The 26,000-nt window shown below is 42.3% G+C and overlaps 1 long non-coding RNA gene across 1 annotated transcript; it reads right to left on the reverse strand.

Moving 5' to 3' along the window:
* Positions 1 to 23,415: 23,415 nt before the first annotated feature.
* LOC106992751 (uncharacterized) lies at positions 23,416 to 24,268 on the reverse strand. Its single transcript, XR_001438789.3, has 3 exons — positions 23,892 to 24,268; positions 23,611 to 23,759; positions 23,416 to 23,519 (listed from the first exon to the last, which is right to left on the reverse strand). It is a non-coding gene; the product is annotated as an uncharacterized LOC106992751 (long non-coding RNA).
* Positions 24,269 to 26,000: the final 1,732 nt, after the last annotated feature.

A 26,000-nucleotide genomic window follows, 5' to 3' on the forward strand; every position in this document is an offset into this window, starting at 1 on the left:
GGCAGGCAGGCCTCCTTGACCTGCGGTGGGTGCCATCCATTTTGAGGTTCCCAGCTGCTTTGTTTGCCTACTCAAGCCTCAGCAATGGCAGGAGCCCCACCCCCAGCCTCGCTGCCATCTTGCAGTTCGATCTCGGACTGTTGTGCTAACAATGAGCGAGGCTCCATGGGCGTGGGACCCTCTGAGCCAGGCGTGGGATATAATCTCCTGGTGTGCTGTTTGCTAAGACCATTGGAAAAGTGCAGTATTAGGGTGGGAGTGACCCAATTTTCCAGGTGCCATTTGTCACAGTTTCCCTTGGCTAGGAAAGAGAATTCCCTGACCCCTTGTGCTTCCTGGGTGAGGCGATGCCTTGCCCTGCTTTGGCTCACGCTCAGTGGGCTGCACCCAGTGTCCTGCACCCACTGTCCGACAAGCCCTAGTGAGATGAACCTGGTACCTCAGTTGGAAATGGAGAAATCACCCATCTTCTGTGTCACTCACGCTGGGAGCTGGAGGCTGGAGCTGTTCCTATTCAGCCATCTTGGAACTGCCCCCAGTCCTTTGCTGTCTTAATAAACCTGCTCTCACTTTACTCCATGAACTTGCCCCAAATTCTTTTTTGCGTGAGATCCAAGAACCGTCTCTTGGGGTCTGGATCTGGACCCCTTTCTGGTGTCACTTTCAGTCATGCTGTACCAGCATATTCAATGCACGTGGCCACTGTGTGTTTCCATCTCTGAGTTTAGCTTAAACCTTTACAGAGTATCAAAAAGCCATGCAATATGTTGTGGGGTTGTGTGTTTCAGAGCTAGACTTGGGTTTGAAACCTGACTTTGGATGATATTACATAACCTTAATGAGCCTTAATTTTCTCTTCTGTAAAGTGTAGATAATATCAATCCTACCATGGTTTTGTGACAAGTAAATAAGATATGTTGCCAGGCACATAGTAAGCTCTGATGATCATCAAATCTGATGCAAATGTTAAGGCCCAGCTTGAGTTCTACTTCCTTTGTAAAAGTTTTCATTTCCATCGCAGCTTGAAGTAATCTCTATGTTCTCTTGAAGTATTAGCTATGCAATTCATCTGGAAATTAAAAATGCATTGCTTTATGACTTGTCTTTTTTGTTGTTTTGTTAATTAACCTTGTGTTGTTTTTTTATTAACTCTTCACTTCTTTATTTCTTGTCTTCCTAACTTGACTGTAGGTCTTTGAGGATGGAAACTATGTCTTATGGTTTTTAGCCTCCCAAAATGTCTGGAATACATCTGTGCAACAAATACTTGAACATCTTCCTTTCCACAGATTAAGAACCAGAAACAAACACATCATTAAATACTATAAGTGGTCATCTAGACCACAGAAGGTTTCTTCCACAAGGAGCTTATAGTCTGACAACAAGAAAAATGCCATTTGTGCTCCTACCCTTGTTTTCCATCTTGCACACATGATTTAAATGAGGAAAAATAATGTCCAATATTAGCCCAGAGTTTCCAGCAGAAGTTAATAGCAGTGGGCAGAAACCTCACGGAAAACCAAAGGAAGAGGTGGGAAGTCTTCTTAATTAGAAACTGCTTGTTGAAAAGAGTGGCATCAGGAGTAGGACTTACCAGGCATTTAACCTCTCCATCTGATCTTATCAAGCCTTGAGAGAATTAGCTGTGGCTCAGCTATTGTAGCCACGTTCTGAGCCCTGGATGCCTAGGTTTCAGGGTTGGAGCGTTGTCATTGCAGAATTCCTACTCTTCCCTGGACTGAAGCAGATGATCTCAGTGAAATTCAGGATGTCATTTACTGAGTGAAATAGCTTGATATGTTGCTTATAGCTCTGGAGAAATCTTAGGGAGCAGATAAGAAGGTTTATGTAAAATTGTTCAGTGTTTTAAAAGACACACACTCATACACACACACACACACACACACAATTTTCCACTTTAACCACACTATGTTAAACAGGGTTATTCTGTAAAGTGATACACTCTATATTTGGGGTCATGTTTATTGGACAAGAACTCTTATTTTCTTTTCTTTCCTTTTTTTTTTTTTTTGAGACAGAGTCTTGCTGTGTTGCCCAGGCTGGAGTGCAGTGGCACGATTTCGGCTCACTGTAAGCTTTGCCTCCTGGGTTCGCGCCATTCTCCTGCCTCAGCCTCCCGAGTAGCTGGGACTACAGGCACCCGCCACCACGCCCAGCTAAGTTTTCGTATTTTTAGTAGAGATGGGGTTTTACCGTGTTAGCCAGGATGGTCTCTGTCTCCTGACCTTGTGATCCACCCGCCTCGGCCTCCCAGAGTACTGGGATTATAGGTGTGAGCCACCGTGCCCGGCAAGAATTCTTATTTTCTATACAAGTTCCAACATGAGACCAGACAATGGGAACAATTATAAGAGTTTTATACTTCTCTCAGGGTCATTGTGAGGATGAATGAAATCTGCCAGAACCTCAGTTTTATATCCTTGGTAGACACGGCTGAATACAGAAACAGGTTCTGAAAACCCTGGGTTTTCCTTTTGAATGGCATGGTTAATACTAAATACTCCATGCACATTTGTTACATTTGCATATAAATATGAGTTTGTCTGAAGATCTGGATGTTCACAGGAATTCAGACCAAATAACAAAGCCATGCTGATAAACTAGTGTCTTCAGTACCTTGTCTTGGGTTGGCTATGCCCTATTCTCTACTGGGCAGATGGTTGGCGCCATCCCTCAGGTTGCTGTCCAGTGGGTTCAGTTTCTTCTTTCTTTTTGATCTCCTGCTCTTTCTTTTATTCTCTCTGGCTTCTGTTTCCTACCTCATCTTTCTCTTTCTACCTCTCTCCCCTTTCCACCTTCACCTCTTTTTCTGCCTTTCCTTTCTCCCTTGACCATTTTTCCCCCAGTAAAACACCAGTAAGTTATACATTGAGTAAGTGATATCTGGCAGGCTCTTGATTCTTAAAAAGTACTCGTTGGGTATAAACAAACAGGTTTCAAATATAATAGAGTTCTTGTAAAAGAAAAAATAAATAAACCAGGCCAGGTGGCTCCTCCCTGTAACCTCAGTACTTTGGGAGGCCAAGGCAGGAGGATCACTTAAGATCAGGAGTTGGAGACTAGCCTGGGAAACATAGTAAGATCCTGTCTCTACCAAAAAAAAAAAAAAAAAAAAAAAAAATTAGTTTATGCCTGTAGTCCCAGCAGCTGAGAAGGCTTAGGTAAGATGATTGCTTGAGCCCAGGAGTTTGAGGCTGCAGTGAGCTATGATCGTGCCATTGCACTCCAGCCTAGGTGACAGAGTGAGACCTTGTTTCAAAACAAACAAAATGAGAAATAAGCATGACACTGATAAAGATTATCTTCTAAAGAAAACGTAGTCAGGCTCTCCTGGCCTTTTTTTCCAGTAGGTAACTCTGCATTGTCCAATTTTACCAAGAATTCTGCTAGGACAATTTAACCAGACCCCCACCCCATCTCACCTCCTCTATATCTGATCACCTTCGATATCCAATATGTCATCAGATTCCTCATTTTCCTTCATTCCCCAGGGTGATTATTGATCACCCTGGTCTGCCTTCAGCAAGAATCCTATTAGATTGGTTTAGCCAGAATTGTCCCCTTCCCCTGGTATTTTCTTTTAGTAATTTTCCATCCTGTGACCTCCCCCTTCCTCCTTGGCTATAAAATTCTAATTTGTTCATGCTGTATTCAGAATTGAGACCAATTCTATACTGAGGTCTCTTTTCCCTTATTGCAACGGTCCTGAATAGAATCTGTTTTTACTGTCTTAACTACTGTCTAGCTCTGATTGACAGTATCTACAAACAAACTGCACACACAATTTTGCTCTGGTGGAATTACGGAAAGGAGTATTTTTTGGTGATTAATGCTATCCAGCGAGCCATGTTTCTAGACTCTCATGTAGGTACAGGTGGGAAGGAACCTATTTAGTTTCTTTCTTTCATGCTTTCTTGCTTTCTTTCTCTTTCTTTCTCTCTCTCATTCTCCTTTCTTTCCTTCCTTCCCTTCCTTCCTTCCCTCCTTCCTTCCTTCCTTTCTTCCTTCCTCCCTTCCTTCCTTCCTTCCTTTCTTTCTTTTTCTTTCTCTCTCTCTCCCCTCCCTCCCTCCTTCCCTCCCTCCCTCCCTCCCTTCCTTCCTTCCTTCCTCTCTTTCCTTCTCCTCCTCCTCCTCCTCGTCATCCTTCCTCTTTCTCTCTCTCTCTCCCTCTCTCCCTCTTTCTCTTTATTTCTGTTCTTCTTTCAACAGAGTCTTGCTCTATTGCCCAGGCTGGAGTGCAATGGCACCATCTTGGCTCACTGCAACTTCCTCCTCCTGGGTTGAAGTGATTCTCATGCCTCAGCCTCCTGAGCATGCACCACCATGCCCAGCTAATTTTTTTGTGTTTTTAGTTTTTAGTTTGTGTGTTTTTAGTGGACATGGGATTTTGCCATATTGGCCTGGCTGATCTCGAACCCCTGACCTCAGGTGATCTGTCCGCCTGATGGCTGAACTCAATGGGAGATGGAAGAGCAGTCATTGGGTCTGGGCCCAGGAGGAAACCCAAAGATCCATGGGGTCCTTCTCCTGCTATGAAAAAGAATTGAGAAAACTTCCTGTACACTGTTAATGGTAGGCAATTGGAACTCCATAGTAGCAAAAAAATTTTAAACTGTTACATTTTAATTTCTAAACTTAGGTTTTGGGATGAATCTATCCCAGGTTTCAAGTTGTGACGCCTAAAAATTTGAATGCCCAAGCCATACTAAATCATATATTTAGCATATAGAAGTAGATGTATGTATATAAATTTATATGTAAATTTCTCTCTATATATGTGTTTCATTATTTATTTATTTATGTTACTGAAAGAGCAATAAGAGAAAATACTAACTAGGTTGTTTTAAGTGTGTCAACTTACTTCTGTCTAGAAAGTTAGAATACTCCCTGTCCATAGAATCAGATCTCTGGGCCATTATTATTATTTTTTTATGAAACATTTAGTTTATTATTTTCACAATAATTTAAACATGTGTACAATTTGCCAATTTTGTGTATTTTCTGCTTTTCATGTCACTGCATATCTCTTTAATATATTTTTTCAAAAAATTTTATTTCCATAGGTTTTTGAGGAACAGGTAGTATGTGGTTACATAAGTTCTTTAGCGATGATGTGTGAGATTTTGGTGCACCCGTCTCCCCTGGGCCGTTGTTTTTGAAGATATTGAAAAATACTATGTACCAGATCCTGTTCTGTTTGCCTTTGATTTTTAGCAGTTTTCCCATAATGTCCCTAGATTTTCTTTTAAAATGAATCCCGTTGGAGTTCTAGAATCTGTGGCATAATTCCTGTTATAAATTTTGCAAAAATCCCAGTCACCATTGCTTCAAATATTGTTTCTTCTTAATTCTTTCACTTATCTTCCAAATATAATTACACATATATTAAATTTCTTCAGCGTATTCTTTATGTGTCTCATCCTCTACTGTTATACTGCTCATCTTTTTAGTATTTCCATTTTCATTCTTCTATCTTCCAGGTCACTAATTGTCTCATCGGTTGTTAAATACATCCATTGGATTCTTAATTTCTGTAATTGTATTATTTTGTTCTAGTGTTGCCACTGACTTCTTTCTTATATAGTTTCAATTCTCTGATGAAATTGTACATCTTATAATTTAATTTTTTGAGCATGGTAGTTGTAGTTATTTATTTTTTGAGACCGAGTCTCACTCTGTCTCCCAGGCTGCAGTGATGTGATCTTGGCTCACTGCAGCCTCTGCCTCGTGGGTGCAAGCAATCCTCCTGCGTCAGCCTCCTGGGTAGCTGGGATTACAGGCGTGCGCCACTACACCCAGTTAATTCTTGTATTTTTAGCAGAGATGTGGGGAGGTGGTGGGAGGAGTTCACCACGTTGGCCAGGCTGGTCTCAAACTCCTGATCTCAGTTGATCCACCCACCTGGGCCTCCCAAAGTGTTGGGATTACAGGCGTGAATCACTGTGCCCAGCCAGGAGTAGTTATTTTAAAGTACAGATTGGATAACATCAATGTCTGGATTTTCTGTGTTTATTTTTATTGTCTTTTTTTCCCACTTGGATTTTGATTGTTTATCTTTTTGTTTGCTTGGTTAGTTTTGACTGCATGCTGCTGGGCATTATATACGAAAATTGTAAGGGCAGTTCGAGGCTCTGGGTCATGCTTACTCCAGAAAGCACTGACTGTTTCTTCTAGTAGCAGTTAGTCTAAGGGCAGATAACCTTAATCCAATCAGAGACTGAGTTGATTTGGACTTCATTCTTTGCAAGAATAAAGAGCAAGACATGATCTACTTATGATTTATTCTTTGGATTTACCAGAGCGCTCTATGTTGGTGGGACTTGGAGTCAAGCTTTTGATCCTCCAACCCATGGGGTTCTGGTTGGCTCTGCTTACCTTCTCAACTGTCAGCTGCTTTTACTTTCAGAATTGGCAGTTGTTTCAAGGGCAAAAGTGGCCCTAAGATGCTAGGATTACCTGTCTGTATTTCCCTCTTTTTCCAGATCTTGGCCCCTCAAGTTCTCACCATCTTAATGCTTCAATGCTGTCAAATAGATTTTTTTTTTTTTTTTTTGAGGCGGAGTCTGGCTCTGTTGCCCAGGCTGGAGTGCTGTGGTGCCATCTTGGCTCACTGCAAGCTCCGCCTCCCAGGTTCACTCCATTCTCCTGCCTCAGCCTCCTGAGTAGCTGGGACTACAGGCTCCCGCCACCTCGCCCGGCTAATTTTTTGTATTTTTAGTAGAGACGGGGTTTCACCATGTTAGCCAGGATGGTCTCGAACTCCTGACCTCGTGATCCGCCTCGGCCTCCCAAAGTGCTGGGATTACAGGTGTGAGCCACCGGGCCCGGCCATAGCTATTGTTTTTAATCAGCAATTTGTTCAATTTTTCTGAGTCATCTCTGTGGGAATGTTGGTCCATAACAACCAGTTTGTCATTGCCAGACATGGAACTCTTAACAGGCATACATTATTATTTCAGTTATTCCCCACAACAGCTGTATCAAGAAAGTAGTAGTATGGTGCTCCTCTTTTACAGGTGAAAAAAATTCTCAGAGAGAGTTAGGTGAATAGTCCAGGTCACTTGATTAAGCGGTCCTGGGGCTGGGACTTGAACCGGGGAAGTCTGACTGTAAAGCCTCCTTCTCAATCTGTTTCAAATATATTGCTTCTGTGTAGTGTAATTAACAGTTTATTTGTATTTATTTCACCTGCTTTATTGTACATTTTACTTTATCTCATTATGAATACCAATAATACTCGTCTTTTCCATGATGTGTAAGTTATGTACGTTCTTCAGCGCTGCACTGATGCCAGATAAAAGTTTGGTCATCAGACTCCTATCTTTTTCTTTTAAATTTTGTTCTGGTTCTTTTTCTTCCTCTCTGCCTCCCTTCCAATCCTTCCAATATTTAGTGGCTTCAATTCTGGAAGTATAAATCAGAGATCTCTAATTTTGAGGGTTAGCTTTATCTAGAATAGAAAAGCTTTGGCTCAAGTCTCCATCCCAGGTACTGCTGGAGTCTGGAGCTCCACTGGTATTTCTCCCTGGTATTTTTGCAGATTCATAAAACATACATGTTCCTGTAGTTGCCTCTCATTCTAATTTCTTGTTCCTGCTGAACTTCTTGCTCTTGTACATGTCTTGCTGCCTTTATCTCATTTTTCTGTCCTGCATCATCTTGAAGGTTGTATGCAGTCCCCACTTTTTTCAAAGTTCCTCCAAACCCAGGCCTTTGCATATAGTGTATGTTACCAAAGGGTTGGGATCACACTGCAAATTAGAGATGATATTTTACTGACAGTTACACACCCGTCGGCCCTTTCCATCATAGGAATTTCTCTCACTCTCATCCGTAAGTCTTTCAACTCTCTCATTCAACCGGGGATCCTGTCTCTCAACTTTTTTCTACTTTTCATGTTCCCTAAATCTCTTCCTTTAGTTACCGGTAAGCAGCCAGCTTCCCAATTCTGATGACTTACCTAGCTAAAACAATTTACCTCTTCTTCGTGCAGACCTTTTCCAGGGGCCCTCATCTTCCAAAATCCAATATTTTGATACTTTTCTTTTTAACCAAAAGAAGTTTGCTCTCCAAGAGAAATTTTGTCTTCCTTCTAAATATCCTGGCTCAAAATACACTTTGCTTGTAAAAATAATAGTTTTCTTCCTTCCGATTACATCATCGGTAGGAGACTCACATCCGTGCTATATCACTTTATTTTATTTTCTGTTGACTTCTAGAAATAAGGTGATATATAGTATAGAGTTCCCATAGTTATTCAGTTGGTATTTAACCCTTATTTGTGCATTATTATGTTTTTCTTTTAAAAATCAAATGAACTCTTTAGGATCAATGAATAAAATCATTTTTATCTCAGAATTGGGTTGAAATCCACACTCTAATATGAAACTATAAACTGAAGCAATCAAGTTTCATAGCCCCTTTTTATTCATTTGGAGTCCTATATTTTTGCTCCCATAAGTGTGGAAGAGATTGCAGGGCAAAATAAAGCAATGCCATCTGATCATGAACCCACACGGAGCCTAGACTGCAGGTCATAACATTTCTTTACTTCCCTATCAATTGGAGTTTCAGTTGATATGGATTTATATTGGATGAGCACCCGAGTCTTTTCTGTCTTGGTCTCCCTGCCTTTCCTTCCTACCGTCCACCCTCAAGTTACTGCTCACCCCCAGGGTCCTGGTGTCACCCTAGTTTACTAGGTAAAGTTGAGGGCTCCTAGATGTTGTTCCTGGCACCATCCTAATGGCTATGGCTCCATAGAGTCCACTAGGCTGATGGGGAGAAAGAGCCACATCAATGAAAGGAAAGGAAACCTCCTCCAGGCATGTATCATTCTTGAATGACATGGGTTTGTAGCCGGGTAGCAGTGGGCTGATGAAAAAGGTGATACAAAAGCCAAGATCTGGGTTTCTAGGGCTTTGCCCATAGGAGGAGCTCACGGTTTGGTAGGTATTGAGAACACTTATTTTGGAGCTGTGTGGAGTAGTGATCCTGTGCATTTGTTGGGTTGTTCGCATTTATCAAACTCTCTGATTTTTGTAACATCCCAACAAATTTCCTCTCTCCACTAATAATTACTGTGTAGGGTTCTAATTTTGCTTGGTGTCCAGACTGGCTTCTCCCCCAGGCAGTGTCCGTGTTTGCTGTAATTGGATGATGCCACACAACCCACTTCTGTTGCCAGATTTCATTATGACTTGGCGTCTTCTGTATTAATTTCCCCACTTTGGGGCTGTTTCACAGCAAGTGAGGCCAATTTCCTTTTCAATAGCGCAAATCTGTAGACCCAATTTGAGCTGTGAGCTAAGTGGGTGCATTTGCTCAGCTCTGATTGACTGACAGTGTTCTCTTTGTTTGATTTGATTTTTTTTTTTTTTTTTTTTAATGAGAGCTTGATCCCAAGAGGCAGCTGGCACTCGCTGGAAGCCAGAGGACTCATCCTTGGAAAGCCCAGGAATACATCTGGGCAGCTGGTTTCGTCCAGAATTATTTTGTTCTAGTTAAAGTTGTTGGGGAATGAGACGCCAGATCTGCAGTCTCCTCTGCAGCTCTCACTGCAGTGGACCGAGAGGCCTTTGTGGTCCCGTCACTGGAGGAATCTGGAGTCAGAAGGATATAGGACGGTGTGAATAGATTCAGCAAGTGAAATACAAGATGCCCAGTTAAATTTGAATTCCAAAATAAATAAATAATCTCTAGTATATCTCATGCAATATTTGCCCAATACTTTTTAGTATAGGTATGACCCTTGCAATTTCTTGGAAGAATTGAATGGCACATACTTATACTAAAACATAATTCATCAGTTATCTGAAATTCAAATTTAACTGGGTGTCCTGTATTTTTATTTGCTAAATCTGGTAACCCTAGGTGTGTATGATATGAAAGGGTAAGTGCAGTTGGGATTACTGTAAAAAGCCAGAAGGATGAAGGGATAAAATCCAAACCCAAGGGGGAAAGAAGGTTCCAATGGATTATTTGAAAAAGAGGAGCACACCCATGAAAAACTCACTTAATTGGCACAAAATAAAAATAAACATAGCTCATGGGAACCAAATTTGCTATTTCAGGCTTCCTAGCAACAGTAAAACGGAAGAGTTAGTTTCTTAATGATTCATATCCCCCCTTAGACATTGGTGATGCCATGAAGTAAAAGCAGATTAAGCATTTCTGATTTGGCAGCACATAGACCAGTAAGTATGCATCACATTTACCTGGAGGGCTTGTGAAAACACAAATCGCTGAGCTGCATGCTGAGTCTCTGACTCAGTAGTTCTGGTGTGGGGCTGGGAATTTTGTGTTTCCAACAAGTTCCCAGTTGATGCGGATGTGGCTGGTCTGGGCACCACATTTGGGGCATTTTGGTTTAAACTTGTGCTATCAAATACGGTGGCTGCTAGTTCTTGAACTATGTCTACTCTGAATTGAGATACGTTGTGTAAAAACACACCAGGTTTTGAAGGTGTAGTATGAGAAAGGTATGTATAGTATCTTCATAGTAATTTAAAAATATTATCATTTTGACTACATATTAAAAAGATATCTTGGATATACTGGGTTAAGTAAGATATATTATTAAAATTAATTTTACCTGTTTCTGCTTTTTAAAAAAATATGGCTACTAGAAAATGTAAAATTACACAAATGTAAATTATACATTTGTAATTTAACTGGGTGTCCTATTAACTTAGCTATTTCTATTGGCTGGTGCTGTTTCAGGCCACCATTTGGGTCTAAATCTGGACATCCATAAATTAGTGTGAAGGAGATAGGTAAGAATGCCTTGAAATTTTGTGATGCGTTCTTGAGTTTACTCTCTCTTCTAAGACTTACTAAATTCTCTCCCTTGGGGATATCTTTTGAAAGGGTAAACATATTCCAGCATCTTGGTGCCTGATGCAAGTAGGATTTGCAGAGAGCTCAAGTAGTGGTGGAATGGGCTGTGAAAGGCAGGCTTTATCCTGGGAAGGTAGGAGAGAGCACCAGCTGTTACTCCTGCTTAGGGACCTCTGCTCCGATAAAGGGGAGATGGTCACTCTCAGAAAAGTGACCACTTCTGTCCCTACAATCGCCTCCTTGCCCTGTTTTGGCTGTTTTCTGGATTGGAAAAATAACCCAGACATGGTGAAATCTATAAATAAACATGGGAAGACCAGTTCCTAAGAGGTCCCCCTTTCCTCCGTTTTCTCTCTCCAGTCAAAACTCAGCAAGAAGCCTGGGTTCAGGTCTGGGTTCTACAGTTAATAAGGACATGCTGAACTTGAATAAGATTAGAAAGAAAGCCCCAGAGAAGGTTAAAGCATCAGAAAATTGAATTTCTGACAAAAGGCCAACCTTCGACTATTTCCTTTGGAAAAGAAAAGCCTTCAAGTACCTGAAAGGTGACTACAGAGGTTGTAGATAATTGTACTGCCTCTACCAAGAATAAAACCAGCGGAAAAACATTTAAACTGCTACGTGGGGGATTTGGTTTTCAGGCAAAGAAGAATTTCCTGACATTGAGAAGAGTTTATCACTAGAAGACTTTCTGTTATTGTCTACCCAGACCTTTGCCTCACATTTCTTGCCTAGACTGCAATGACATTTGTGGGTGATTTCCACTCCCTAGGTATGGATGGGATCAGGAATTATGCCCCGAGATGTAGTGAAAGGGTTGGTGTCATTTTGGTCAGGGAAAAGATGCCAGAAGGCATACCTATTATTCATACCTTTGATACGATACTGTTGGTCTTTGCCCGATTTCTGATTCCCAACCTTTGTAATCTTCCCTCTTGCAATTGATTATAGTTACCCAGGTTTTTAGTTTAAAACATTAAGTGAACTTAACCAGAATAGGAATTTATTAGAAGATTGTAAGCAGTGGTGGGCTGGAGCCAGTATAAGCTCCAGAGCCTCAGATGGGTCTGACTCCAAAACCTTTAATTTTTGCACCCACTGTTCTTTCTACCAGGATATAAAATTTCAGTGCCTGCCAGAGGTTTCTCTGAAGAGCTCAATCATCTACTGGTGTGCTTGCTGTTTAAGGGCTTGTGCTCTAGAGTCAGAACAGACCTAGATTTTCTAATTCTGATTCTGCTACTTAGGAACTCTGATCTAAACTTCTTAGATTTTCAGTTTCCTCATCTGTAAAATGGGAATCATAATAGTAAGTCTCTACAATGTTAGGAAGCATTTAGCATGGTGCCTGAGCTAGTACATTATGGTAATACCAACTGTTATTGTTAATAATAACCATTAGCAATTAGTTTCCTTTCCTGACTATGTTTTATGTTCTGTTTATACTGTTTAGTCAAACTGAAAAACTATTGTTGACTTAGTTTTTGGGGTAATTATACATAAGTGCTGACTATGGTACAACTGGTGGAGTTCCTGTCTAGGTAATCTAATTTGGTTATTAGGTGCTTAAATTCTTGTTGAAATGAATTGTGAAAAAATACCCCTGAAAGCATTGTTTCAGCTGTTTAATGATATGTTTAGTAGAGATGTGATAATGATGGAACTGGATTAATTATGGGGTCCTCCAATGGATTGTTTGGTAGTAAATCTGCAGATATCTTTTCAGATAAGTCCAGGTGTCAGATGAACGGTTTGAATTTCAAGTTTACCTGTAGCAGCATGAGAGATGGAACAGGTCATTTCTGAAGAAAGACTTGTAAAAACAAAATATCTGAGTCTTTCAGGATGTGGAAGTTGATATCATTAAACTGCAAAGAAAAGAGAAGGAAGAGTTGTGCATCGCTGATTTACATTTATTTCTCTCTTGGCAAAACTCACACGGGGCTTCGTGGGAAACATTCTGCATAATCGTAATCACCAAAATCTATTTAATGCTCGCTGGTTTCCAGGCACCATGCTAAGTACTTTACATGTATTGTCTTATTTATTCCTTGCATGAAACCTAAACCAGCAGAAACTATAAGCTCTTCTCTGTCTACACACAAAGAAAGTAGTCTTTTACTCAGAAAGCCTAAGTAACTTGCTCAAGATCACACAGCTCAAAAAGCATTAGGATGGGTATAAACCCAGGCCAACTGACTGCAGACCCCTCACTTTTATCCTAACCAAAACTTGCGAATGAAAGTCCTTTGTTGGCAATGAGATCCCTATTGACTGAGGAATAAGGAATGGTCTTCAGTATGTATCAGGCACATTTTAATGTCTATGCTTAAAAGTGTCCCCTTACTTCCTTGCTCTTAAGAGAGATGGATGGGAAGCCAGACTCTCCTGCTGGATATGAACAGGAGGCATGTAGCCCAATTGCTCCTGGCAGCCAGCCATAACATGGAGGAAAGGTGGCCTTAGGCTGAAGCCAACGCTGCAAACAGTGGAGTGTGGAAATGGGTAATTCCTGGGTCTTTGATGACATCAATGAATTGACCCAGAAGCCAGCTCTGTTTCTGAACTTTGGCTAATGTAATGTATTTCCTTATTGAATATGGCAGAGACAGCTAGTTACCTCTCCAATATCATTCTTTCCTCTAACCAAACCCCAGTTTTGTTCGGTGAGGCCATTGCCAGTTAAAGCCTTGTATTTCTCTGTCCCTTTTTTGTGGGGTGGCTGTGCAAAATAGTTCTGGCCAATGAGATAGAAATAGAAATCCGTGCTGGGCATTTCTAGGAAAGTTATGCTTTTCTGATAAAGGCACTACTTCTTCTTCCTTCCTAATTCCTGGAATACTGGTGGCTGGAGCTGGATGCATGAGGAAAAACAAGAGAATTGCAGAGACCTGGGCTCTAGGCTGCCAAGGTAATGCTGGGAGGCCTTGCCTTCATGTTATGTGAGAGAAAAGAAAACCCTGATATGTTTAAGGCAGTGTTTCCCTGTCTTTGATACTGGCATAGAAATGCAATTCTTTGTGGGTTTTTTGTTTTTTGTTTTTGAGACAGGGTCTCACTCTATCACCCAGGCTGGAGGACAGTGACATGATCTTGGCTCACTGCAACCTCTGCCTCCTGGCAATCCTCCCATCTCAGCCTCCTGAGTATCTGGGATTACAGGCACCCACCACCACACCCAGCTAATTTTTTTTTTTTTTTGTATTTTTAATAGAGATGGGGTTTCACCATGTTGGCCAGGCTGGTCTCGAACTCCTGACCTCAAGTCATCTGCGTACCTAAGCCTTCCAAAGTGCTGGGATTACGGGTGTGAGCCACTGCGCCTAGCCTACAAACGCAATTCTTAGCCCAGAAATTGAAATATTTCCTTAATGTGAATCCTTTATTGGTGTTCTGGCTATCTATTGCTGTATAACAAACTGTCCCTAAAACCTAGTGCCTTACACCTATTTTATTAGTTTTCATGTTTCTATGGGTAAGAAATTTGGAAGCCACAGAGAAGACAGCTCATCTCTGTTTCAGAATGTCTGGGGCCTCAGATGGGAGGACTGGGTGGATGGAGGCCAGGACATCCGAGGTGGTTTCTTGATTCACATATGGCACTTTAGTGATGTCCCCATATGGCCTCTATCAGCATAACCTGGTCTTACATGGTGGCTTAGGGCTCCAAGAAGGAGAAAGCAGGAAGTGGCAATCCTTTTAAGGGCTGTGCCCAGGGCTGGTCCTGCATCTCTGCCACCCCATTCGATTGCTCACGGCTGCACAGATTGGAAGGAGTAGAGACTTAGTCTTCACTTCTTGATGGGAGGAGGGAAGGAATTGGTTGTGGCTGTCTTTGGAGACAAGCATCACGCTTGGTAAATTGGGAAAGAAGGATTTGTGGATTTGTAGGCAACTCCCCCTTTTTAGATATAAAGGATAGTCTTAGAACTTAACCTGTATCTGCAAAGAGTTCAGTGCTTCCTTGTGGGTTATATGGTGCTGTTTGGCTCTTTCTGTTTTTCATCATCTGGCAAGACTGACAATTTGCCATTTTGCCGTGGCACCTTTGCAAGGTTGGCAGAGAAAACAGTCATGTGCAAAGACAGGAGAATGCCAGTGGTGGATTAGAGAATGAGGATCTGGGAGGGGTGTGTGTGAGTGAAATTAGTCTTTCACTAGGAAGGAGAGAGATCATTTAGGATTGAGTGTATTGGAGTGAATTAATGAAGAAAGAAGCTACCAGTTGGCATTTGAGCCCAGAAATAATGGGAACTTGGTTGCAATCTGAGAGATGTTGAATTAAGGGGTGTTTCCTGATTACCTGCCACCAGCCCGGTACCGTGCAGCTATGAACATGGTAGATGTGGGTCCCTTTACATGTTCAGTAAGGAAATGGGGTCTTTACAAGATGAAGAGGTCAGAGTTACTTCCAGTTATAGGGGTTTCAATAGGTTACAAAAGGAAGTAAAGACAAAAACTGTAGTAGATTTCAGTGCTTGCATTTAACAAATGAATACTTTGAACATCAAACACCTAAGCAAGTAAACCCAAACCAGACTAAGCCAGGTGACTGTGTGTGTCCTCACGCGGAGGAAGAATTAAGGTTTTTGATCTCAGGCCCATGTGCCAGGCCTCACAGATTCTAGACATGGGTCTCTAGTGCCAGAGGAAAAGGGATAATGGAACTTTTTAAAAAGTTGACCTTAAAACCTGAGGGTCATGTGGTAGTAGAAGGGTTGACAAGGATTAGGACACCGCCTGCATTGCCCAGGGAGCAGCTGTCTTGGTGGACTCCACTCTTGAACAAGGGCTTGGTTGAGACTGATGCAGGTTGATATGGTTTAGATTTGGGTCCCTGCCCAAATTTCATGTTGAATTGTAATCCCCAGTGTTGGAGAAGGGGCCTAGTGATAGGTAATTGGATCATGGGGATGAGCTTCCCCTTTGTTGGTCATGTGCTAGTGAGCAAGTCGCTATGAGATCAGGTTGTTTGTAAGTGTGTAGCACTTCCCCTTTCACTCTCTTCCTCCTGCTTTGGTCAAGTAAGATGTGCCTCCTTCCTCTTTGCTTTCTGCCATGATTGTAAGTTTCCTGCGGCCTCCCCAGCCCTGCTTTCTGTACAGCTTGCAGAACCGTGAGCAAATTATATATATTATAAAGAAAATAAACCTCTTTTCTTTATAAATTACACAGTCTCAGGTAGCTTTTTATAGCCATGTAAGAATGAACTAATCCACAGGTGTTGTCACAGTCTGACTATGAGAGACCCTACAGACAATCTTGTGACAGAGCTGGAGAGGGTCCTGGGAGAAGACTCTCATGGTTGGGATTAGACTTTTATAAAGCCACCCTTCACAACTGCCTATTTGCATTCACTGACCATGAAATTATATTCAATTTCTGCTACCAGGCACTGGGTGGGAGCCTTTTCTTGCCCATGGTTTAGAGAACACAGTGGGTGAGAAATCTCTCTTAGTCTATTTTCTATTAATCAACCCTAAAAGGAGACTTATGTGCCTGTTTATAGGTGGGGTGTTTATTTATGGGATCAGTCTTCTTCAGGTTTAAACTAGAAATTCTGGGCTCATCCACAGTACTTTCCTCTTTCAAAAAAATTTTATTTTATACTACCCTCACTAGAGGGAGCAAACAGGGAGATAGACTGATGGAAAGATGCATGGATGGTTACAGGTTGAGGACGAAGATGCTACGATGAAGGTGTGGGCAGATAAATTGGCATTAGGGCTCCCCTGCCAACAACTGAGCTGCATGGGATGGCCCGTGCTTCTAAGAAATGACTCCTGCTGGCCAGGACCCAAATCTTTTGCTCGATTGTGCATTTTGGTTATGTTGAGGCGTGAGGCAGTTAGATAGCCTTGAACCAAAATGGAGGAGACGGTTGCTGATGTTTGTGTCAATCAGGAGAGCATCTGGAGGCAGTCTGCCAGCATCTGTCTTATTCCAGGCCACAGAGGAACCCAGGGCAGGTTGGAAGAGGGTCTGGGGGGACTACTGGCTTCCCCTGTATGAAGAAGAGTAGAGTAGTCTATTTTATGTTGCTGTAAAGGAATATCTGAGGCTGGGCAATTAGTAAAGAAAAGTGGTTTATTGGGCTCACGGTTCTTCAGGCTGTACAAGAAGCATGATACTAACATCTGCTTCTGGTGAGGGCCTCAGAGAACTTCCAATCATGGCATAAGGGGAACAGGAGCCAGTGTGTCACATGGCAAGAAAGAAAGCAAGAAAGAGAGGGGATGGAGGTGCCAGACTCTTTTTAACAACCAGAACTTGTGGGAACTAACAGTGAGAACACACCCAATCCTGCAAGAATGGCATCAAGCTGTTCATGAGGGATGCACCCCCATGACGCAAACATCTCCCACCAGGCCCCACCTCCAATGTAAGGCATCAAATTTCAACATGAGATTTGGAGGGGACAAGTGCCCAAACTACGTCAACTGGCAACTCATTGCTTACCTCTCCTGAGCTTGAAAGAGGGAAATAGATTTATTTCCAGAAAGATACTCTAGGACCAGGATTGGCCCAGAGGCCACATCACTGTGGGAGGTAGAGAGGAGCGAACGGGGGAAATACTCTCTCCAAAAGCACCAGCCTGATGCCTATCTTTCCACTATTAGAGATGCATTCCTTTGACCCTTCCAGTTTTTCCCAACCTCAGGAGTCTTCTACTGAAATGCAACTACCTTCAAAAACTGTTACTTTAAATCTGCGCCTCTCCAGTTGCCATGTGCAGTGGTATAAACAGGGACGGAGAAGCCCATGTGATAAAGGTAATGCAGTCGCCTGCCACAGCAGAGCTTGCCATTTGCCTAGTAAGAAATGCACAGTATTCCTTCCATGTTAAAATAAGCCCAGATGCAGTGTGACACAGCACACATTTGCATGAGTGTTTGAGATGTATCTTTAAAGAACCCAGAACACCGTGTCACAGGGTCAGCCTTTTTTTTTGCAATAAGGGGTATGCAGTTAGGCTTCTGTGATTAGAGCAATTGCACCTTAAATTAGTCCTCTGCTGAGATCAGGGCTTTGTGGGAATCCTCCAAAGACCATAGTGGTGGGGGGTGGGGGAGGAGGATAACAGACAGAGCTGCCTAAGTGGGAGCCATCGAGGAAAGGATTCTTAACTTTCCTTCTATCATCTGAAGAAAATTTCACTGATTTTCTTAGGACTAGTCCAGACTAGGACTGTGCATTAGTTTTCAAAAGCCCAATTACCTGGTATTAACTACAAGCATACCTCAGGAATATCGTGAATATCACAATGAAGAAAGCCACCCCAATTTTTTGCTTTCCCAGTGCATACATAAAGGTTATGTTTATACTACACTGTGGTCTATTCAGTGTGCGATAGCATTATGCCTAGAAAAACAACGTGGGTACCTCAGTTTAAAAATACTCTAATGCTAAAAAATGCTAATGATCATCTGAGCCTTCGGTGAGTTGTAATCTTTTTGCCTTTGTGGAAGCTCTTGCCTTGATGTTGATGGCTGCTGATTGATCAGGGTGGTGGTTGCTGAAGGCTCAGGTAATTTCTTAAAATAATAATAAAGTTTGCCACATGAATCGACTTTTCCTTTCACAAAAGATTTCTCTGTAGCACGTAATGCTGTTTGATAGCATTTTACTTACAGTAAAACTTCTTTCAAAATTGGAGTCATTTCTCCCAAATCCTGCCATTGCTTTATCAATGAAGGTTATATAATATTCTATATCCTTTGTATTCATTTCAACAATGTTCACAGCATCTTCACCAGGAGTAGATTCCATCTCAAGAAGCCACTTTCTTTGCTCATCCATAAAAAGCTACTCTATATCCATTCAAGTTTTACCATGAGATTGCAGCAACATCTCAGGCCCCACTTCTAATTCTGGTTCTCTTGGTATCTCTATCGCATCTGCAGTGACTTCCTCCACTGAAGTCTTGAATCCCTCAACGTCATTCATGAGGGATGGAATAAATTTCTCTCAAACTCCTGTTTATATTGGTATTTTGACTTCTTTCCATGAATTACAACTGTCTTTAATGGCACCTACAATGGTGAATCCTTTCCCATTTTCAATTTACTTTATCCATAGCCATCTAAGGAATCACTATCTATGGCAGGTATAGCCTTACATTATTTATTTATTAAATCATTAGACTTGAAGTAGAAATTACTCCTTGCTTTAGGGCCTGCAGAATGGATGTGGTGTTAGAAGGCATGGAAACAAGATTAATCTCCTTTAACATCTCCAGCAGAGATGTTGGGTGACCAGGTGTATTGTCAATGAGCAATTACATCTTAAAAGGAATCTTTTCTTCTGAACAGGTCTCAACAGTGGGTTTAAAATATTTAGTAAACCATGCTGTCAACGGATGTCACCCAGCACACAAATGGAATGTGTCATTCCGTTTATAGAGCACAGACAGAGTAGATTTAGCATAATTCTTAAGGTTCCTAGGAATGGTAAATGAGCATTGGCTTCAACTTAAGGTCACCAGCTGCATTGGCCCCTAACAAAAGAGTAGCCTGTCCTTTGATGCTTTGAGGCCAGGCGTTCACTTACTCTCTTGAATTATGAAAGTCCTAATGAGGCCTTCTTCCAATGGAAGGCTGTTCCATCTTCCTTGAAAATCTTTTGCTTAGTGTAGCCATCTTCATCAGTGATCTGAGCTAGATCTCCCGGGATCCCCTGGATAACTTGCTGCAGCTTCTCCATCAGCACTTGCTGCTTCACCTTGCACTTTTATGTATGGAGATGGCTTCTTGTTTTTTAAAGATGGAGTCTCGCTCGTCGCCCAGGCTGGAGTGCAGTGGCGTGATCTCGGCTCACTGCAAGCTCCGCCTCCCGGGGATGGCTTCTTTTGTTTAACCTCATGAACCTCTGCTACCTTCTAACTTTTCTTCTGTAGATTTCTCACCCTTTTCAGCCTTCATATAATTGAAGAGAATTAGGGCCTTGCTTGGGAGGATTGCTTCCTTTGACTTAAAGGAATGTTGTGGCTGGTTTGATCTTCTATCCAGATCACTAAAACTTTCTCTGTATCAGCAATAAAGCTGTTTGCTTTCTTATCATTCATGTGTTCACTGTAGTACCACTTTTAATTTTATTCAAGAGCTTTTCCTTTGCATTCATGACTTGACTGTTCGGTGCTAAAGGCCTATCTCAGCTTTCGACATGCCCTGCTCACTAATCATAATCATTTCTAGCTTTTGATTTAAAGGGAAAGATGTGAGATACTTCCTTTCACTTGAACACTTAGAGGTCATTATAGGATAATTAATTATCCTACCTTCAGTATTGTTGTGTCTCAGGGATTAGGGAAGCCCAAGGAGAATAGGAGAGACAGGGGAATGGCCAGTCAGTGGAGCAGTCAGAACGCACACATTTATTAAGCTCTCCATCTTGTATGAGCACAGTTCATGGCACCCCCCCAAAAATTACAATAGAAACGTCAAAGATCACTGATTGCAGATCACCATAACAGATATAATAACAAATCATTTGAAAGATTGTGAGATTTACCAAAATGTGAGACAGAGACAGAAAGTGAGCATGGAAAAAATGGTGCCGATCAACTTGCTCAAAGCAGGATTGCCCAAAACCTTCAGTTTGTAAAAAATGCAATATAAGAGAAGTGCAATAAAGTGAAGTGCAATAAAGCAACGTGCAATAAAACATGATATGCTTGTATTTGAATATGTTTATGTGCAATCTAACTTTCAGTTGTCTCATTGCTTAGAATCTTAGAATCTATTGTCTGACCACAAGCGTCCTTTCTGTGGGACTTTCTTGTTTAGTTGGTCTACGTGGCCATCACCTGGGTGGCTGACCTGGGACTCATTAATTCTGAAACCTTGACACCTCATTGATGCTGCTTATGCTAATTGTAGGTGCTGCTACAACCTTGGTTCTATTTGTTCCTTTTTTCTCTTTTAGCTAAAACCTCAGGGGGACTGGTTTTGTCATGTTGCTCATTTCCATTTTTCATTGCCTTTCATTATTTCTGTGGTAGACACAGTGTCAGGCTGAAAAACGTGTGTTCCTATTTTTAACACAATCTAGGAAAATCCAGAAGAAAAGAAGACATACACATGATTTTTGCTAAAACCTATACAGTTCTTCATTTTTCCCTGTGATATTTATTATTTATTTTTAAAAGAAAGCCTTTGGAGAGTCTTAAGCAATTTAAACACACAAAAAACAAAACAAAAACTATCATATCTGCTCAGACATTCTTGAGCACGTGGTGTGAAAACAAAATGAAGCAATCAGTTACTCCCGCAGATTCCCATACCTCGCTAAATACCCTAACAACTTGGCTACAAATACGACCACAGGGGACAAAGGGGACTTGGGTTGAACAAGACAACAACAAACAAATCAACCGACCCCACTGACTGGTTGATGAGATGGAGGATAGATGATTACAGACCAAAGTTGGGGCATGTGATGAAATAGCAAAGAGCCACAATGGGCAGTGATTCCCAGCTCTTATTCATTTTCTTTTCTTTTCTTTTTTTTTTTTTGAGACAGAGTCTTGCTCTGTTGCCCAGGCTGGAGTGCAGTGGTGCAATCTCAGCTTACTGCAACCTCCGCCTCCTGGGTTAAAGCAATTCTCCTGCCTCAGCCTCCCGAGTAGCTGGGATTACCTAATTTTTGTATTTTTAGTAGAGACAGGATTTCACCATGTTGGTCAAGCTGGTCTCGAACTTCTGACCTCAGGTGATCCACTCTCCTTGGCTTCCCAAAGTGCTGGGATTACAGGTGTGGAGTCATCGCCCCCCAGCCCTCTTAATTATTTTTAAGTTACTAGTCTGTGGTTTTTCGGTAATGCGCATAGGACACTGTGGGGTGCTCACTTCCAGAGAGAGTGAGTGGGGGTGCTATGTTGGGGAGAACCGCAGTCTGGTGAAAATACTGAGTATGTTACCGTGTGTTTTCACGTGTCTTTGGAGTGAATGAACATGGCAGAAAAACACACTGAAAGGGGAGATTGAGGAAAGACAAGGAAGGCCCTGAATGCCACACCAACTTTGCCATGGCCCCCACGTTCTGGTGACACTGGTGTTAGGCAAGGTTCCAGTAGGCTCATAGTAGGATACATTGTGAAGTTAATTAGAGGATCATTTGTAGAGGAGTGAGGATGGTGTGGGGAAACCATTCAAGGTTAGTGCAGTCCCTGGATTTAAGAAAAGAGAGTGCAGGTTTCACCTGCAGGCCTGAGGGTGTGAGAGGGGGGCATGGCTCCCCTACCTCGAGATGGCTGGGGCTGTGTGCAGACCCCACAGGGGAGGAGTTAGGGGATAAATACTTGCTTCCCTTCCTCCATCTGGTCTGATTTTCTAGTGTTGCTGCCTGTACTAGTCAGGGTTCTCCAGAGAAGCAGAACCATTGGGGTGTATGTGTGTGTATGTGTGTGTGTGTGTGTGTGTGTGTGTGTGTGTGTGAGACAGACAGAGGGACAGAGAGAAAAAGAGAGAGATTCATTCGTTTATTTAAGGAGCTGGCTCTTGCGATTGTGGAGGCGTGGTGAGTCCGAAGACTGATGGGGTAGGCTGTGAGGCTGGAGACTCAGGGAACTCTCGCAGTTGGAGTTCAAAGGCTGTCTGCTGGCAGAATTCCTTCTCGCTCAGGGGGAGGTCAGTCTTTGTTCTATAAAGGCCTTCCACAGATTGGATAAAGCCCACCCACTTATGTAGGGTATTCTGCTTCAAGTCCACTGATTTAAATGTTATTCTCATCCATAAAACACCTTCATAGAAACATCTAGAATAATGTTCGACCGTGTTTTTGTGTATCATGTCCAACCAAGCTGACACGTTAAAATTAGTGATCACACTGCCCATCAGTCGGTCTCAATCAGAAGCCAGAGGGCAGGGGAACCCAGATGCTGCGGGGGCGTGTCAGCCTCTGAGACACAGAATGGTAAAGGCTGGACATCGAGAGGCAAACCACTTACCCCAGTGTGATGTGGAAGAAAGTAAGGGGAGGGCTTTGCCTTTGCACCCTCTCTCTTCTGTCTAGAAGCTTGGATTGGGGTCATGGGTCTTTCTCAACTTTAAGTGTTTCCAGAGACCCTATCTAATAAAAGCCCTCCTCCTGCCTCCCTGCAAATGAGTACAAGCATCAAGTAGAAATGAAATCTCTTAAAACACTGCTGGCTTCCTTTTATACTTCTATTTAATTTTTTTCTTAAACGACACGAATGGCAGTATAAGCCATGTGCGGTTTCAAAAGGCAGTCACCTAGACAGTCTGGAGAAACAGCAAACTTTAATCTTGAGATCTGTGTGCCGATTTCACTGTAATAACGCCCCCACCCCAACACCCTGCAACCTGCACTCTGGCTGTTCTGCACTTGCAGAGGATGGCACAGAGGGACTTCAGTTGTTTCAAGAAAGATTTAAGTTAGATCTGATAAGGAGCTTTGTTACTGAGGCTGTGGAATACTGGGAGGGGGGGTCTCTCTGTTGGGCTATTTTGGATTTTGGACTTTACTGAAAAACAAATAGGCCAGGGTCACATTCACATCAGAGGAACACATGTAAAATGGAGACTTGAAGAGTTATTTAGCTATTCGAATAAGAAATGGTTTTGAATAATTGGATAATTACCTTAATTCTCCACTTCATTTTTTATGATGCAATGTGTTTTGAGTTCTGCAATGATGTTCTGGAGGGAGTGACAAGAATTTGAAAACTATTATCACAAACAGATGACAAAGTGCTGTACTGGAGATACCATAGGTCTAAATTCAGCTGACTTCAGGGATGGCTTCTAGAAGCAGAAAAGCCGTGACTGCGAGGGCCACCTGGATAGGGGGATGCAGACCAGCCTCTGCCCTGGTTAGCAGGAAAGTAGCAGGCTGCTGCTGCCTGGGAAAGTCTCCTTCCCTCTCTTGGATCTGCCTCCCTAAAACGAGAGTCCAATCATGTCCCAGAACATGGAGCAGAGCCGTGAGCATCACCTCTGCCCGATAACACCTCAGATCGTTATTCATGTGCATGTCATGTATGGCATGGCTCATGGGCAGAGCAAACTAACCTTTTTATTCTGGCTATAGCTGATTGGACTGGGCAGATATGCTGAGGCCACAGAAGGGCTGTGTCTGGGTTGGACATAAGGGATGTCAGAGGCCTCTGGGGTTCCTTGGGGAGAGTCTGCTTAATCCAGGTGCCCATTTGACTAGTAGAAATCAAATCAAATGAAATCAAAGTGTCTTCTCTTTCAAGTTAATGCTAAAAAATCTGGCAGGTCACTGAACTTGCTACCACCCCAAAATGCTGAGTCATGCATCTGTCTCCATGAGGTTGCTGTATGTTTCAGAACTGGGATGCAAAGTTCAGTTTCCCGTGACACCCCATTTTCAGAGGTATCTTTGCAATACATTGCCATAACTCCAGGTGATCTGAGTCCCTCTTTCTTGTCCGTTTGACTGGTTTGACTGACTTGACCAGTACAATCTCATCAAGCTCTAATAGTGTGAAATTCCAATTCTACTGTAATGTAATATGGTGTCTGGGAGGCAGGGTGGTGAAGAAGCTAAGCAAATGGGCTCTGGGATCACACTACCTGGGTCCATTTTGAGCTCTGCCAGTTAGGTCGGGGTAGGTTCAGCTCCTGTAGCACAGACACAAGGTAAGAATGCCTTCAACAAGCAAGATGGTTGTTTATTTCATGATCACTTAACATTGTGGGTGTAAGCAGTTCAGGACTGATATGGCAATCTTAAAATCTGAGGGATCCAGGCTCTTCTTATCTTGTTGCTTCACCATCTTCAGGGTGTTTCTCTCACCACTATGCTTTAGGTGGCTTCCCACAACATCCATAATCCTGCCAGAAGAAGAGGGGAGAGGGGAAGGGAAGGTAGAGAAGGGAAGCTACTCACATCACTGCAGCTAAAACCTATTGGCCAGAACTCAGTCACATGGCAACACCAACTGCAAAGGCATTTGGGAAGTGTAACCTGCGTTAGTTTTGTATCGCTGTATAACAAATGAGCACAGACTCAGTGGCTTAAATGACACAACTTTATTATCTCTCAGTTTCTGGGGATCGGGAGTGCTCGTCCTTTGCTCAGGGTCTCATCAGGCTGCAATCAAAGTATCATCCAGGACTGTGATCCCATCTGAGGCTCAGGATGCTTGTCCAAGATTACTGGTTATCAGCAGGATTTAGTTCCTTGTGATTGCAGGACTGAGGTCCCACTTTCTTGCTGACTGTCAGTGAGTGTGTTCCCAGCTCCTAGAGGCTGCCTGCTAGTCTTTGCCATGTGACCCTTTATACAATAAGGCGTTGCACCTTCAAGGCCAGCAAGAGCATTCCTCTGATTCTTTCTCTTCAGCAAAGGCCCAGTTTCTTTTAAGGACTCACCTTATTAGGCCAGGCCCACCCAGAGTCATCTCCCTTTTGACTGACTCAGAGACAACTGATGTGGGGCCTTAGTTCCATCTGTAAAATCCCTTTACTGCTGTCATATAATACAACCTAATCTAAAGGAGAAATCATTTCATCCCATTACCAGTCTTACCTGTACTCAAGAAAAGGGGGTTTAAAGGCTATATACACCAGGGGGTAGGAATCTTGGGGACCATTTAGAATTCTTCCTACTTCATAATCTTTATTTGGGTGGCTCTATGCCCAGCCAATAGTAATCAATACGATTCTGATTTCTGTAGTTCTATGACTGGAGAAGAATGGGAAAACGATATTGCGGTTAACTAGTGGTCTCTGCTATAATAACCTATTATCCATGTTATCTTGTTAAGTTATTTAATTTTTCTTTGCTTCAACTTCTCGGATAAAACAGGGATGATGATAATACTTTACTGATAGGTTCGTTGTGAGGCTTAACTTAGATTGCATGCAGAACAGTGCTCTACACATACGCAAATACTCATTAATGGTCAGCAATAATTCCCCTCTTCTTCCTCCTCGTCCTCCTCATCCTCCCCGTCCTCCTCGTCCTCCTCCTCCTCCCAAACCATGGATGAAACACAGAAATAAAATAAGGGAAAACAATTCAAGAGTCATCAAAAAATCTAGCCATATCTTAATGACTAATGAGTACAAAAGGGGCTTGTTGAAGTCTTTCCAATGTTGACCTTTTTTATACAAGTGCTAGACAAGTGGAAATCTGCAGAATATTCCCAG

This window comes from Macaca mulatta, chromosome 12 (genome assembly GCF_049350105.2).
Source record: "Macaca mulatta isolate MMU2019108-1 chromosome 12, T2T-MMU8v2.0, whole genome shotgun sequence".
NCBI classification, from domain to species: domain Eukaryota; kingdom Metazoa; phylum Chordata; class Mammalia; order Primates; family Cercopithecidae; genus Macaca; species Macaca mulatta.